Genomic DNA, 16,711 nt, shown 5'->3' on the forward strand with positions numbered 1-16,711 from the left:
GTCAATAATGAAGAAATGCTATTTCTATTAAAGTCATTGACATAAACTGAGCCATTTAAAACAAAAAAGTGGTAGTAATACCTATCTTTTATTCCTTGTATCTAATCCCTATGTAAACATTCCTTATATTTCACATTCGAATGAAGTCCATGTGAATTTCATAAAATATGGTGAAATATTTCTCTTTACTTATTTCTAGTGTCATCTTTCAGAACACAATTTTGCTGCCTGGGGTTTGCATGACCGAATCCATCTTCCAGCCACCCTTTTAGCTTTTAATATCTTCCACGGGTCTTTTCTGCAAGCTCCGTTCAAAGCTTCTTTATTGGAGATATTGATTCCAAAATTCATTTCCATTATGCCATTCAAATAGCTCAAACAGCTCCACAGAAATTCTGTTCAATCTGGCTCACATCCTCCAATTCTTTGCTGTGAGTATTCTTTCCCATTTAGAATAGAATTTCCTTGCCTGATGTTCCAATCCTGAAAATTCTGAAGGTGCTTCTTAAGGTCTGAGTTATTCAGGAGACCAGTCTGTTTGGATACTCTCTTTTTTAATAGTGTGAGTTAATGAATTAGATACTCAATCCAATGGGCTATGTTCAGAGCCTCCCTCATCCATTTACTCCCTGTGTGATCTAAACAAGCTATTTAGAATCTCTCACACTCAAGTTTCTCCACTTTAAAAATAAAACAAAATGCCTGACTTATAGCATGTGCTTACATGGATAGTTTTGAGTATTTCTGTTATTTCATTTATCTAACCCAGATTGACATAGACAGTGAATGTTTAATGTATTGAATTGAATTATTACTAAGTATAGACAAAAAAGATGTTTGATAATGTTCAGTTATTTTTTCACAAACCTCCACTCCACTGAAGTGCTGAGTTGCTTTGTCAAGCCAGACAGATTAGTCAGAAGGGCTAGAATCTGGAGTATATGTCCCCTGCCAAACTGAGAAGCTTCCATAGGGATATGGAATTTCACTCACACTCCTTGTGAAACTTTATCCCTGTAAAAAGAAGAGTAGGAAAAGCTGTCTACTGAGGACTGTGAACTAAGGATAAGGTGAATACATGCCCATATACCCGTATCATCCCAGTCCTGCTTCTAGTCTTATTTGAGTCCCAGTTATAGTTACATCTTTACCAATTTGGAGTCTGTGATACAATCCTGTATCTGTGCAATACATTCTCTCCCTTGAGAACATGACTATCTTCTTCAACATGTAATTTCTTTTATACTGCCTTTGTGATTCACCGTTAGAAGAGGAAAGGGGAGTTGAGAAAGCTTCTCAGTTGGTTATGAAACTCATCCATTAGTTTAAAGGAGCTATTTATCTCCAAGAAAGAAACACTTAGGCATATCAATACACGGTGTTAATTCTTTCCAATGGAAAGTAACTAATTCAAGTTATTTCTCATCATATTGCTTGTTCAGAGAAAGATAAGAAATAATACAGTAAAAAAAAAAATGGTTGATGTGAAATAGGTCACAAGTCTGGCATCTTCTTCTCCTTGTATACCTCAAGAAAAAAAGCACAGAGAGGTTAATTGATCAAACTTCTTTTGGTCAGCTAACTGGAGTGGGACAATGGATTGAAGGTCTGTAATGAGAAAATAATGCATGTGTCATCTCCTTCTTTCAAGTTTAATAAATGGTCACACTTATTTAATCCAGTAACTAAGTTAACAAGACCTACCATGCACACCATTTCCCAAAGGCTGGATATGTCTTGGGGTAAAATGAATGCAGTGATTAAAGTATTCCACAGATTCTTCACAGGTAGTATGCATTATTCACCTTCATTAAAGCAGTGGAGTACAGAAAACATGAACACTTTTCTTCTTTTTGGTAGAAGGACTAGAAGAAAGTCATTAAATACATGAACATTTGAGCAAAAATAATAGGTCTATTGAAAGGGATAAGTCAAGAATATCAATTGAATTAAATCCATTGGCAAAAAACTAGTGGTTCTTAAACACCATGGAAGAAGGAAAAAGAACAGGTCATTTCACCATTTTCTTTAAATGTTTCTTCTTTTTCTTTTTTTTTTAAATTGCGACAGGGTCTCACTCTGTCATTCAGGCTAGAATGCAGTGGTGTGATCACAGTTTACTGCAGTCTCAACCTTCCAAGCTCAAGTGATACCCCCATCTCAGCATCCTGAGTAGCATGGACTACAGGCGTATACCACTATGTCTGGCTAATTTTTGTAATTATTTGTAGAGACAGGATTTTGTCATCTTGCCTAGGCTTGTCTTAAACTCATGGACTCAAGTGATTCTCCTGCAGTGGCCTCCTAAATTTGAGTATTTTCTAAAAAGAATGCCTCTATCCTTCAGCATGTAACTTCTTTTATTCTGCTCTCCTAATTCACCCTCAGAAAAGGAAAGAGAGTTTCAGAAACCTTAATTGATTTGAAACTCATCCACTATTTTAAAGGTGATATCTCTAAGAAAAAAAACCTTTAGTGGGTACAATCCCAATGATGTAAAGACTTGGATAATGCTGATTATAGTTTCTTAGGTTCTCACAGGTGTCTCCCATAGTTAGAAAGTTGCACCCATTATTCTTGTACTTTGAAAAGTCCTACAAAAATAACCTCACATCTTCACAACCCAAGACCTTTCTCAATCCATTTTGGTGGTTGTGACTTTCACATCCTCTCCATACTGTAGTTATTTTCAGTCCACACATGTATAGGTCTTACGAGATCCAAGAGGCACCTACGCTTTGGGAGAGAGGAGAATGCCATGAATCAGAGTAACTTTCTCTCCAGTGATAATTCTGGGAAGCCTATTCTATTTTTATGCATCAGGACTTATTTCTCTACATGTAGCATTTCAACAGTTCCATGACAGCCATATCAAAATTTTAAATTCTTACCAATGGAAATCTTCCCCCAAATCATGCAATAAGCGACAAACCAGGAGTTCAAATGAAGACCTCTTCTGTTTACAAAGTCAGTACAAAATAAGTGTTGAACCTTAGGATCTGTCACCTTCTTCCTTCTTCTTCCTTCTTCCTTCTTCTTCCTTCTTCCTTCTTCTTCCTTCTTCCTTCTTCCTTCTTATCCCTTCTTCCTTCTTTCCTCCTCCCCTTCTTCAACTTCTTCTTCCTCCTCTTCCTCCTTTACTCCTCCTCCTCCTTCTCCTTCTCCTTCTTCTTCTTCCTCCTCCTCCTCTTCCTCTTCTTCTTTCTCCTTCCTCTCTTCCTCTCTCTTTCTCTCGTTCTTTCTTCATCCTTTTTGAGACAAGAGTCTCGCTCTGCTGCCCAGGCTGGAATGCAGTGGTGCAATCTCCCCTCACTGCAACCTCTGCCTCCTGGGTTCAAGCAATTCTCTGCCTCAGCCTCCTGAGTAGCTGGGATTACAGGTGCATGCCACCACACTCAGCCAAGTTTTGTATTTTTAGTAGAGATGGTGATCTTCACCAGGCTGGTCTTGAACTCCTGACCTTATGATCCACTCACTTGGCCTCCCAAAGTGCTGGGATTACAGGTGTGAGTCACTGCACCTGGACAGGGTTTGTCTTCTAATTGAAGCCACAGGATAATAGGAAAAAAAAATTCGGTTTCAATTTTATTGACTGCCTTCTGACTGGGAGATATTGGACTAGTCACATCCTCATCTACTAGCCACGTATGTCATCTATAGCTATATTCTTGTCTGTATAAAATTGAAATAATAAAGCATATCCTCTTCACAACATTTTTTTTTCACTGAGAGATTCAAAAGAAAATATTTATGGGGAGGAACTGTGTAAATTTTGACAGCATTATCAAGATGAAATGTGATATTACTACAGTTATTTTTCTGCTTCACTTAAAACCTCAAGGAAAACAGTATTTTTTTTTTCTTTTACTACAAAGAGAAATATGCTTCTGCTTGGAGTAAGTCCTACTACTAACCTCAAATTATTATTTTTTATCCTAAATGAGAAATAAATGAATTGGCCCCATTATTTTGCCCTCTGGCTTAAATGGAAAAGTGGAAAATGAACTTCTGTTTGAAAAGCATATTCTATAACATGATCTGCAATACAATAGCACTTGGACAATTATCCAACTTTCATGACCCCAAGATTGATGCATTACAGTCTCGTATTCATAGAACTCAGTGACACAGCAGGGGCAGGGAGGTGGACCTCCTACATGAAGGTTTACACAAGTGGAAACACATAGGAACTTGATATTCTGTTGGAGAGTATTCAATCTGGTATCATTCAGTGCCCCATGATCAATTTTTGTCTCCACAGATGATTTATTTTTATATTCATGGGTGAGAGATATGTCTTCTCATGCATATAATCAAGCTCATCATACCCTTGTCAAATAGGAAGAACCAACAATACATGACTTCTTTTTCTCTTGATTTCCCTAATACCTGCGTTTCTTACTGGGTCTGATTTCAATTCACTATTCACTTGAGAGACTTCTTTACTAGGGTTGATTCAGCTGTTTTTCTAACTATCCTTGAAGCCTTCCCCTGACTTTTGTAGTTAACAAATTAAAAATTGATACAAAACAAACGTTAAGTATGGGTAGTGTATGAGTTGGATAGCTTGGGTTGAAATCCCTGCTTCACCTTTATGGGGCTATCTGATTATGGATAAATTATTTAATTTCCCTATGCCTTCTCAGACTCCCATATCTATAAAATTTGGGGAGCAACAGGACCCAATTCACAGGATGCTATGAGGATTAAATGCGTTATTACATAAAAAGTGATGTTTAAAAAAATCACTTATTGCATGCAATATATTCAACTTCATTGATGGACACACTGAGAGCCCAGACTTCAACACTATACAATTCATCCATGTAACCAAGAACCACATGTACCCATAATGCTATTGAAATTTTAAAAGTAAATGCATAAAAAATAAAAAATAAATGAAAATATTTTAAAAAGTAATGTTTAAAGCACCAGAAACATAGGATGTACTGATAAATATTAGCCGTTATTACTGTATCAAATATCAGACCTAGAGAAGTTGCACAATAATTCCAATATTTTCCCAATGAATTGATAATGATGTTTTAAAAGAGATCATTCCATCTTATTTGTACATATAATTCTGCATGTAAAATTTGAAGTAGGCTTTTCAGAAATGTGATTAAGGAGAAAAAAAATCCCAGGTTCAAGTGATTTTCTGGGTGCATGCTTCCAAATATTAAAAGGAAAACTAACATCAATTTTACACAGTTACTTTCAAGAAGTAGAAGAAAAGAAGACACTTTCAAAATCTTTTTTTTTTTTTTTTTTTAAATAGGGTCTGGCTCTAACACCCAGGCTGTGGTGCAATGGTGTGATCTTGGCTAACTGCAACCTCCACCTCCCAGGCTTCAACTGCCCTCCCAACTCAGCCTCCTGAGTAGCTAGGACTACAAGATTATGACACCCCAAACCCAGATAAATATTTTATTTTGGGAAAGTTTTGCTATCTTGCCTGGGCTGGTCTCAAACTCCTGACCTGAAGCAATCCTCCTGCCTTAGCTCCAAAAGTGCTAGGATTATAGGTATGTGCTACTGTGCCCCACCAAAAATCTTTTTATAAGGCCTCTATTCATTATCCTAATACCAATATCCAAGACAATGCAAAAGATATAAAATGTAAGATTGTAGTCAAGCACAATGGCTCACGCTTGTAATCTCAGCATGTTGGGAGGTTGCAGCAGGAGATTGCTTGCGACAAGGAATTTGAGACCAGGCTGGCTTCTTGCACTACAAAGATTCTTGCACTGCTGTTCAGTAGTATACGGTGAAATCCCATCTCTACAAAAAATACAAAAATTAGCTGGACAGTGGTGGCACATGTTATCATCCCAGCTACTACTCCAGCGGCTAAGTTGGGGAGATGGTTTGAGTCTGGGTTGTGGAGGTTGTCATGAGCCAAGATTGTGCCACTGTACTCCGGTCTGGGAGACAGAGTGAGAATATGACTTAAAAATAAATAAATAAAATAATGAAAATAAAGAAAGCAAGCATAAAATTACAGACCAATATGGCTCTTGAATCAAGACACAAATCTGCTCAACAAAATGGTAACATAAGGATGATTTGGACATTATGACTTTGTAGTAATCAATTTAAAATTAAAATCTCTAAGAACCATATTATCTTCCCGCTACAATGATGGCTAGCCAATTGCTGAAGATATAGGACTTTAGCCCATTACAATGAATACATACATCAGGAAGGAGAGATGAATCTTTGTATTTTCAGTTACCAGATTTTGAGGATACTTGTTACCATGGAAAGATAAATTAACCCTGACTGATAGCCCCTAATTGGGAATGTTTGGGGATGTTGAATTATAGTTAGCTAATGCATTTTTGTATGATTTTATTTTATTTTAAGATTCTTACATTGCTGTTCAGTAGTGCAAACAGGTAGTCATTTTCTTTTCAGTGTGCTCTTTTCTGGTCACTTGTAGTGTGCCATATGGTCTCACTGGAAGGGCTATCACTGGAGTCATTTCTTAGATCATCTGTTAAATAGACTTCAATTTCTGAGATGCAAGAGTAAAGAGAAATTGTCAGTTTCCATCTTTCAGGGTTTTTTTTTTTTTTTTCCTGTGATTGTCATTTTCTATTTCTATTGTTAATTTCTAGCATACTGAATTGTGAATAGAAATTGTGCACCTTTCCTAACCTTTCAAAATTATATAAGATAATTAAATCCATAGAATAATATATATTTAAATATTTTAAATGATTTCTGTATATTTATTTTTATTGATAGAGAGAGTGGATTTAAATAATACATGAGGTTATCTCTTTCCATCCTTTGTTCTTTCTTGAAAAAATTTGTTGTTTCACTTTTCAGTAAAATTCTTTTTAAAAATTTTAATTTTTACAGATGACTTGGTTAGTCGAATTTGAAAAATAAGTGGTCTTGGGAATAATTGGACTAAAATCACTAAAATATTTGTTATTGAATAAAGTATACCTACTTAGAAAAAATATTTGCCTCATAGACAATACAGACATATGTTGAGGGAAAGATTATTAAATACATTTTAAAATAAAATGACAAGTCTAGGGAATAAAAAGAAAGAGGTGTTCATCTGGTATTTGGTTTACTGGCTGAATTTCAGAATCTCTCCCTTTTCTTTTCTACTTTTTTTTGAGACAGAATCTCACTCTGTCGCCGGGCTGGAGTACAGTGGCATAATCTCAGCTCACTGCAAACTCCACCTCCCATGTTCAAGCGATTCTCCTGTCTCAGTTTCCTGAGTAGTTGAGTAGCTCGGATTTTACAAGTGACTGCCACCAAGCCCAGCTAATTTTTGTATTTTAAGTAGAGACGGGATTTTACTATGTTGGCCAGGCTGGTCTCGAACTCCTGACCTCAGGTGACTCATCTGTCTCAGCCTGCCAAAGTGCTCGGATTACAGGTTTGGGCCACCATGCATGGCTTCTACTTTTTTCTTTATTCAGTAGCCAACCACAAACACATGGATGTGTCAAAATACATGAAGCAGACTAGAATGATTGAGTGAACATTTTCTGCTATTATTGGTAATGTATTGTCTTATAATGAGAAATTGCTATAGCAGTTTCAAAGTAAGTAAAAATTTACACAATGCCAAACTAACTACTTAGAAAACAGCTGGGTGGAGAGCTTTGCTTAACACTTTTATGTAATTATGATTCTTTCTATCTACATTGACATGAATGAGAATTTAGCCTTGGTGTGATATAAAGACTACTTTAACATATTTCAATTTACCCTTCTCTAGTAACTTTCATGTCTCTCCAATCCGAATTAAAAATTAAATGTACTAATCTGAACTTTGTGTTAATATTTAAATATCCTGCTTTTATTAAATGTCAGCTATTAGTCATCCATGAAATTTTATTAATTCCTTCATGGAAGATGAGTTACTGGAGCAAGAAACTAATCAACATTATAAATTCAGATAATCTTCTTTAGCAAAAGACTGTGAATATACTTTACTGCAATAAAGCTCCTTATTGGGGCACAGTTTTGTTTATACATGTATATGTGAAGGTAATAATGATTATCTTCAAGTAGAACCAAATAAGGAAAAGAGAGCTTTACATATTCTGTCTCCATCTCTCTCTCTGCGCGCGCGTGTGTGTGTGTGTGTGAGAGAGAGAGAGAGAAGGAGAGAGAGAGAGAGAAAGTCAGGGAGAGAGACAGAAGAAATCTGGTTTTGTCTTCACTAAATGCACAGAAAATGTAAGCAAATTGTCATTTGAGTTTTAAATTCCATGAAATATGCATTTAATTAAAAATGATAGTGGTGTGAGTCATCTAATTTTTCCAGTTAATTTTATTAATAAGTTACTCATTACATTTAAAAAAACAGTCATTAAAATAATCTGTGAAAGTGGAAATTTAAAACAAGGCATTCAGTTTGTCATTTGTTTTCCTGTTAGAGATTATGATGAATATATGAATCACAGGATGGTTGCCATGAGAAACTGTCTTTTATAAGTAAGAAAACACATATCCTGTTAAATACAAAGACTATTCTATCACATCATTGTAGGAAGAAATCCAAATAATGTGGTACAAGTCAGAGTTTAAACAACAGGTGTTATAGGACCAATAGATCAATGTGCCTGCTGTGCAGTACCTGCCCAGTTACACTGAGACACAGGGTTTACAGCAGAGAAAGAGTTTGTGATTGCAGTAAACTAAGCAAGAGATGGGAGAGTTCTAGGATGGGGTTTTTAAGGAGATCATGGAAGCACAAGGAACTGGAAATTTGGGTTCAGTGATCGATTGTGGTAATGAGGATGAAGTCACCAGGATGTGGAAACCGCATTCTTTGGAGAGTCAGATCCTTATGGGATCCTTCAGACCAGCTGAGGCAGTAGTTTGATTGATATGCAGGACCTGAAAGAATATCTCAAAAGGAAAATGTAATGTTTCATAATGTCCCTTTGATTACCTGTAGAGCAGTTAAGGGTGACTATAATCTTGTGACAGGGTCTGTGTGTTTCTGGGGCAGTAGACACTGAACCAGTATCAGGAAGGAGGTCAGAGAGGAAGCTGTAAACTTGGTTTGTTTTACTTTCTCCTCCTCCTGCCTTGATTAAATTAATAAAGTTCATAGGGATGGTCTCACTGGCTTAGAATTCAATCAGTCATGCAGAGCATAACATGTAAATTTCAAATAACCTTTAATTTTTCTAGCAAATTATGGGATATGAGTCAAATTGCCTGTTTATGAATGCCAGATTTCTTACTATATTGTGTGCTTCAAAATGATAAGAAAATATGAGATAATTAATTGGTATTGATTACTCCTTGTTCCATAAATGCAAGTACTGAGGGCTTGTTGCTGTCATTATATTTACATAGTGAGACTCCCATTGGTTGTTTCAATTATACTAACTACTATGTTTGAAATGATTAACTCATAGTCTCAGTATTTCCAGTTACCACACTGTTCTACTAATTACCTCTTTATTAACCAGATAGCAATGGTCATACTACATAAAACATATGAGTTACTCTTCTGTATTATTGCATATCAGACAATAAAAGTTGTACGTTTATTATTCATCCCATACCACATATTTAATTATTAACACGTGCTATTTGTCATACTTGATGAGTTTTGGCTATTAATTAGTGACAATTTTTTTTTATCTTGTTTAAGCAGTGTTAAATGTGTACAATGTAAGGATATTCAAGGGCTCAGATAATTTTTTTAATAATTTTTCTGATAACTATTGAATTTCATTATTGGCAGACATCATTTATATCAATATCTTGTTTCAGATATTTTAGTTACATCTTTAAAAGCTGCACTGGAATACCAGCAGAGAGAAGTTCTCCACATAAGACAGAAATTCAGGTTCTATGATACGTTATATTTAAGAATATATCTTTATTCTATGCAGGATTTCATAATGCATGTATTAAAGATTTCTTATAAAGGAAATCATAGAAAGAACCATTTTAAAGGCACAAGCCATGACAAAACAGACTATACCTACAATAAAACTGAAACTATGATTGTATGTGTGCTAACAAAAATCCGTCTCCTATGGCTGAATCACTTTTGAAAGTATATGCTTTTCTTCACTTAAAACGTACACACACTTTTAATAAAACATTTTTGGCTGTTTACTCACCCATTTAAGCACCATGCTTTTCATTATCATTGACTGAAAATAAGTGAAATGCTCTGGTTTGATCACACACATTCTGGTTGGAGAAATTAATTTCTGTTACCCATAAACTACTTCCACATTTTAATTTTTAACACCTACTTTAACTTTTTCAACCACATTAGCTTCTGCATTATTACCATTGGTGCGCACCAAGATGAAACTCCAGAATCTGTAAATTAATTTCTGGAATATGAAAAACGGCATTCACATGTCCATGATTCTCTTTCCATTAAATCTTTTAAGTTGCTACAATATTTAATATTGATTTACCTTTTTCAAACCTAAGAAAATATTTTATATGTTGGCAATAACGTTGCTTTGTAATGTCTTCTTTTTTGAGGCAGTCTTACTCTGTCACCCAGACTGGAATGCAATGACATAATCATAGCTCATTGCAGCCTTGAACTCCAGGGCTCCAATTAATACTACCATTTAAGCCTCCTGAGTAGCTGGGACTACAGGCATGTGCCAACATGTCTGCCTATTTTTTATTTTTATTTTTCATACAGATGAGGTCTCACTTTGTTGCCCAGGCTGTTCTTGATCTTTTGGCCTCAAATGATCATCCTGCCTCAGCCTCCCCAAATGGGGGGATAGCAGAATAAGCCACCACACCTGGCCTTTGCATTGTATTTTTAATATATTCCATGACTGAGTTGACTTTATGGGGATTCTTCAATATGCATCAATAATGAAACTTTGTGTGGTCAAAGACTGTTTTAAAATATAGGTTTTGTTATTACTGAGATATGGCAAGGCCAAGTGATCAGGAGATAACTGCTATAAGCAGTTTGTTCTCACAGTTCCTATGGGTTGAAAGCATGCCATACCATGGAGGGCCACATGGGAGAGCAAAGCATTGATTAGGAGGCAGGATTGGTGTGGTCAAAAAAGGAATGGCATAGCAAGAATTTTTAATTGCATTTTTCACATAAATAAATGGGTGAGGCAAGGTAAGCAGGTTTAGAATTGGCCGGTTTGAATAATTTCAGCAGAATTCAGGGTTAAGGGTCTTCCCCTAGTTATCTCACACCTGGTCCTAGGATGATGAGGACAGTGAAATAAAGTGGAGTATGAAAGACTAGTAAATGAGGTGGTTAGGGTGTGGCCTATGAACTAGTTGATTTGCATATGAAAGGCAAACAGGTACTTGGTTCTTTACCATCTTTAGGAACTGGCTCATTGTAAGAGGTATAGCTCCCTCGAGGTAGCAGATCCCCAAAATTTCAAAGCATTAGAATTAAATTCATGCTTACAACAAAAAGATCTGCCCTGTACATCTTTCCATCGTGTATTCATTTTAAGAACATTTCCATTTGCTTCTTGGGTTGTATTTAAGACTGTAGTTATACAGAGATCTATTACTTTTTTAATATGCCATGTCTTCTCGGCAGCAGGAATCTCTTCCCATTCTTTATTTCCTCAGTCCACCTCTGATTTGGCAAAAACCAAAGTGAGTGTCAAGTAGTCTCTGACTCATCTTTAATCCATGGCATTATATTCCAAGCAAACACTGTGAATCTTTCTGCCTTCTGGCCCAAGTTCTTCCATGCCATGTGAGTTCATGTGGTCTTTGAAAACAGTTGAGAACTTGAAGAGTGTCACCATGCCTTAGGAAAAGTGCCCATACACGGTGGGCAAGATTCAATTTTCTTATGACATCCCACATCTCTCAGAAGTAGCTGGCATCATCACGAAAATTAAATGTGTCCATTACAGCATCAGTTAAGGTGTTTGCCCAGGGATAAAATCCTGCAGGGATGGGACACCAACTTTCAAGATTCATTTTATAAAGCTAACCAACGACCTGAACATGATGCTCTGTCATCAATAACTAGTAGTACACAGGTATCTAGGAATCAATGTATGATACTAGGTGTGTCCTGTTTTCTCACAATTTGAGTTAAACTTTTGCAGAGCTTGAGGTTTCCTTGTATGCAACTGGCCTGTCTGCAACATGGCATTCCTGGTTCTAAGGCATCAGGATATAGCCTAGGGTTGCTCTCAATTTGAATGTACTGTTATCACTTGATCACCTTAGGCTCTTCAAGGCAGTGGGCCAGAAGCAAATAAATGAGGTATTATATTGATAGAAGTTTATCCTTAAGTGTTACAATTTATGCATTATAATGGGGCAGGGAGGACCATGTCTGGAACTTGGGACATTTACTAGGCTGTGATCCAATAAGGGGAGGCAATGGAAGGCACACATCTTGTCTCAGATAAGACTTTAGACCTTGGGCCTTTGAGTTAATTGAGATTTGTGAGGGTGAAGAGTAAAATGATATAGTTTGGTTATTTCTGCCAAATCTCATGTCATATTATAATCCACAACGTTGGAGGTGAAAGGTGGGAGGTGTTTGGGTCACAGGCGGTGGATCTCTCATGGCTTGTTGCTATCTTTGCAATAGTTCATGTGTTCTCATGGTATCTCGTCAATTAGAAGTTTGTGGCACCTCATTCTTGATCTCTTTCTTGCTCTGTTCTTGCCATGTGCTGTGCCTGCTCCCTTCTGCTTTCTGCCATGATTAGAAGCTTCCTGAGGGCTCCCCAGAAGCAGATGCCACTATGCTTCCTGTGCAGCCAGTCTCAGATATTTGTTTATAGCAGTGCAAGAATGGCCTAAAACCCTGATATTTCTGTGGAAGAGCTGTGAAGATATATATTACTGTTGTTTCTAATCCAAATACCAACTTAGAGATACCTATTTCTCTATTACACAAAAATAATTATTGCCTTCTATCCACTATTTGTGTAGATATCTGGTAGTATCTTCTGATATTTAAGACTCATAACATATAGAATAGCAGCTTATAACATTATGATTGTGTAAAATTAAATTTTCCAAGCTATAAAACTACTCACCAGTCATTTAGGGAGAATTGGCCTTTTCATTTCATTTTATTTATTTATCTATTGATTTATTTATTATTTCCTTGGCAGAAACAAAATATCATCTTTTTAAATTTCTTTTGTAGGAATGAAACAGCCATCATCTTTGGAATTTGCACATTCTTATTCTTTGAGGCTGTTTTTGTATTTTATACCCCACAAATTCAAAGACGTATTATCTTATGAAAAGTGAAACCAAGAGGAAAACATAGTGATTTTCAAAAGGTGTAAACGTAATTTCTCTCTGGCTTCTCTTCTTTGTTTAATGTTTTTGTATTTGAATGTTAGAGTGGATACTTTCAGGGTGGAGGATGCTTATTTAATGATATTTACACATTGCGAAATATCTACCACTGTATTTATGTGTTTTGTTGAAATAAGCACTCTATTACAGAATATATATATTTTTTTCTTTAAAATTTAGACTAGTACATAGAAGACACATTAAAATTCAAATTTCAGTTTGGTATTTTGTTACCATTTACTTTTTTTTTTTGAGACGGAGTCTCTCAGTGTTTCCCAGGCTGGAGTTCAGTGGTGTGATCACCGCTAACTGCAACCTCTGTTTCCGGGATTTGAGTGATTCTCCTACTTCCCAGCTAATTTTTTTGTATTTTTGGTAGTGATGGGGTTTCACTACATTGGCCAGGCTGGTTTTGAACTCCTGACTTCATGATCCACCTGTCTCAGCCTCCCAAAGTGCTGGGAATACAGGTGTGAGCCACCATACCCAGCTCCCATTTAGTTTGTTTTTGAAAACCTCTGAAGTCTTTCAAATACCTTCTGAACTGGTTAGGATAAACCATATTAAATAAATCTAATTTCACATTCTAGACCTGTTTTCCCTATTAAGTTACTGATTTCAGGAAAACTACCCTGATTTTTCTTCTCCAGCATTGATAGCTCTTCTATTGATTCTTCATCTTCATTCTTTACTTCCAACCTTGCATTTGTTGCCCCAAGATATTCAAAAAATAAAATGACATAGCTCAAATTTTTTTTAAAAAATGGTTATTACAAACATCAGTAGACATTAAAACTAGACATATTCATCGTTTTGTCATTGGATTCACTTGGGATTGGTTTTCTAAATGTTGTTTTCTTTATTTCATCAAATCCAACTTCAATTTCTACAGGAAGACTTGCTTTATCACTCATACAGCATTTTCCATCTCTGTCTGCTGCATCTTATCTTTATCCCGGAACAAAACACAGAATATGTTTTACTGAAAAATTTCACAAATTCAGAAGTTATCATGAAGAAACAGGTAAGGGTTTGAGAAAAGGGCATGTGTTTTTATTTCAACAGAATTGGCTCATCCTTCAGTATCTATTGGTGTGTTAATGCTGGAGGGGTTGCTGAATCAGAATACTCAGAAACGCTAAATATGAAGACTAGTGGACTGTAACTGAGAGCTGGCAATGGTTTGTGGGGTGGGATGATGAGGGGATGCTTGACCACCCTATGTTGTTGCAATAGTCAAACCTCATTACTGGAATTGTGCTGCTTAAAAAGAACAAGGAAACAAAAACATTCTTCCAATACACAAAGAAAAACATCTAACTTCTTGAATTTAATTTTTTCAGAAGCAGAGAGAAAAGTTCCCAGTGTTATGAGCTCTCTTCAGGTTGCTTTGTGTTTGTGCTGTCTCATCATTTTCTGATCAACATTAATCAATATATGCCTTTGCATATTTTCTCAAACCTTGAAAGAAAAATTCAGGTCTCCAACTTTTCTTTCTTTATAGCTTTTCTCATTCTTTAAATGAACAAATGTTCACCCTGAAATTAGTTAAGTCCTAATGAATCGTGTATTTTCCACAAAATGAATTCTAAACATGCCATCCTCATAAGTGCAGAAGGGTAAAATTAAAATTTCTACTGTATTGAATATAGACCTTTTAACTTCCCAAAAACGTAAATATCACTCTCAGGCCAAATTAATAAGCTATTTAAATCACTGCAGAAACTTATTTCTGGCTATTCAATATCAAAAGCACAGAATTACAGTTTGGGACAGAAGAGGCTAACACAAATGACATAGCAGGTGCCTGTGTTCGAATTCGAGATCTCAAATTAACTTTGTATATCAAGGAAGAGTCAAAAAGGAAAAGAAAAATAATTAAAAGGAACCAATGTAATTTTAAATATTTTAGTAGAAAAAAATTTAAAGTCAACTTCATAAAGACTTTTTACCATCAATAAAGAAAAGATGGTGTTTCATTTTGTTTGTTTGTTTGATGTTGTCTGCATTGGATTCCTGAATTTTTCTGCCATCCTACCAATGACAGTGAAACTTTCTACATTCTTGCTATGTGCAAAAATTTCAAGTCTTAGTGTCTTCATGTTTCTTTCTTGCTATTGCTAAAGCTTTAAAATCATTGTCTATGTTGAGAGATGAATTGTGTCACCCAAAAAGGTTTGTTGTCACCCTCCATCTTGGCAACTCAGGCTGTTACTTTATTTGGAAATCAGAATGCTTAAAAACATTAAATATGGAAGAGTAGTGAACTGTAGCTGAGAGCTGGCATGTATCATGGGGTGGGATGGTGAGGGAATGAATAACTATCCTATGTTGTTTCAATAGTCAAAATTTCATGACCAGAAATTCATGACCAGAAATCGTGCTACTTAAAAAGAACAAGCAAAAAAAAACATTCCTCCAATGAATGTTTGGAAATAGGATCTCTTTAAATAAGTATTTAAGATGAAAATTAAGAGAAGGTCATGCTGGAGTGAAGCACAGCCTTAATCCACATGACGGTCATCTTTGTTAACAGGAGAAAATAAAACTGACTTTGCAAAATTGTAACTGAGACAGTTAAAGACATCTGACTTAACCAATTCCGTCTTGCTTCTAACTTCCAAACTGTCCATGTATATTCCTGGGCGTAGGCTGAAATAACTGGGAGGAATTTAGCTTATAGTTTAAAACAAAGAAGACAATAATCCTTTCCCAGAACAAACCTTCTTCTTGCCTGGCGATTAGACTACCATTGTACAACTAACAAATTTGCTACAAGATTGGAAATTATGGCATAGGATTCATGCAACTAGAAGCTACAAGATTCTGACCCTCCCTAAACTGCTTCTTACATCAGTGATACTTTGTAGAACCTGCACTTGATGAATAAGCTAGAACCACCCAGATTGATAAGCTGGCTCATCTGCTCTTGGTCCCCCACCTGGGAACAGACTCAGTGCAAGAGGGCAGCTTCAGTTCTTAATATATTATATTTAGTTTTAGATATTATCATATCCAAGTACTCTGAAATTTATAAAGAAAAGTTGCTTTTTATTTCAACTAGTCTAATGAGAAAACAATATTCCTTTCTGTACCTAAGTCAATGAAGAGGTAAATATAATATCCACACCGTATCCTCAACACTCTATTTGGTCTATGGTTCAAATGAACTAGTTCATTTTCTTCCCAGTTTTAAGTGAGGCAAACTTCTATACATTTTCAGACATTAACACAAATCTAGAAGTTTATCCCATTAAAAATCTTGTTAAAAACATAAAAGAGAGGGAAACAAAAATTAATAAGGCATAAAATTTAGATTGAAAATATAACAAAGACAGATGGTGATACCGGAATTACAAATTAAGCCAAACACTTTCCAAATAGTTCTGTTTGCTTTTGAGTTTAGATCGAT

This window comes from Macaca fascicularis, chromosome Y, assembly GCF_037993035.2.
Source record: "Macaca fascicularis isolate 582-1 chromosome Y, T2T-MFA8v1.1".
Taxonomy (NCBI): domain Eukaryota; kingdom Metazoa; phylum Chordata; class Mammalia; order Primates; family Cercopithecidae; genus Macaca; species Macaca fascicularis.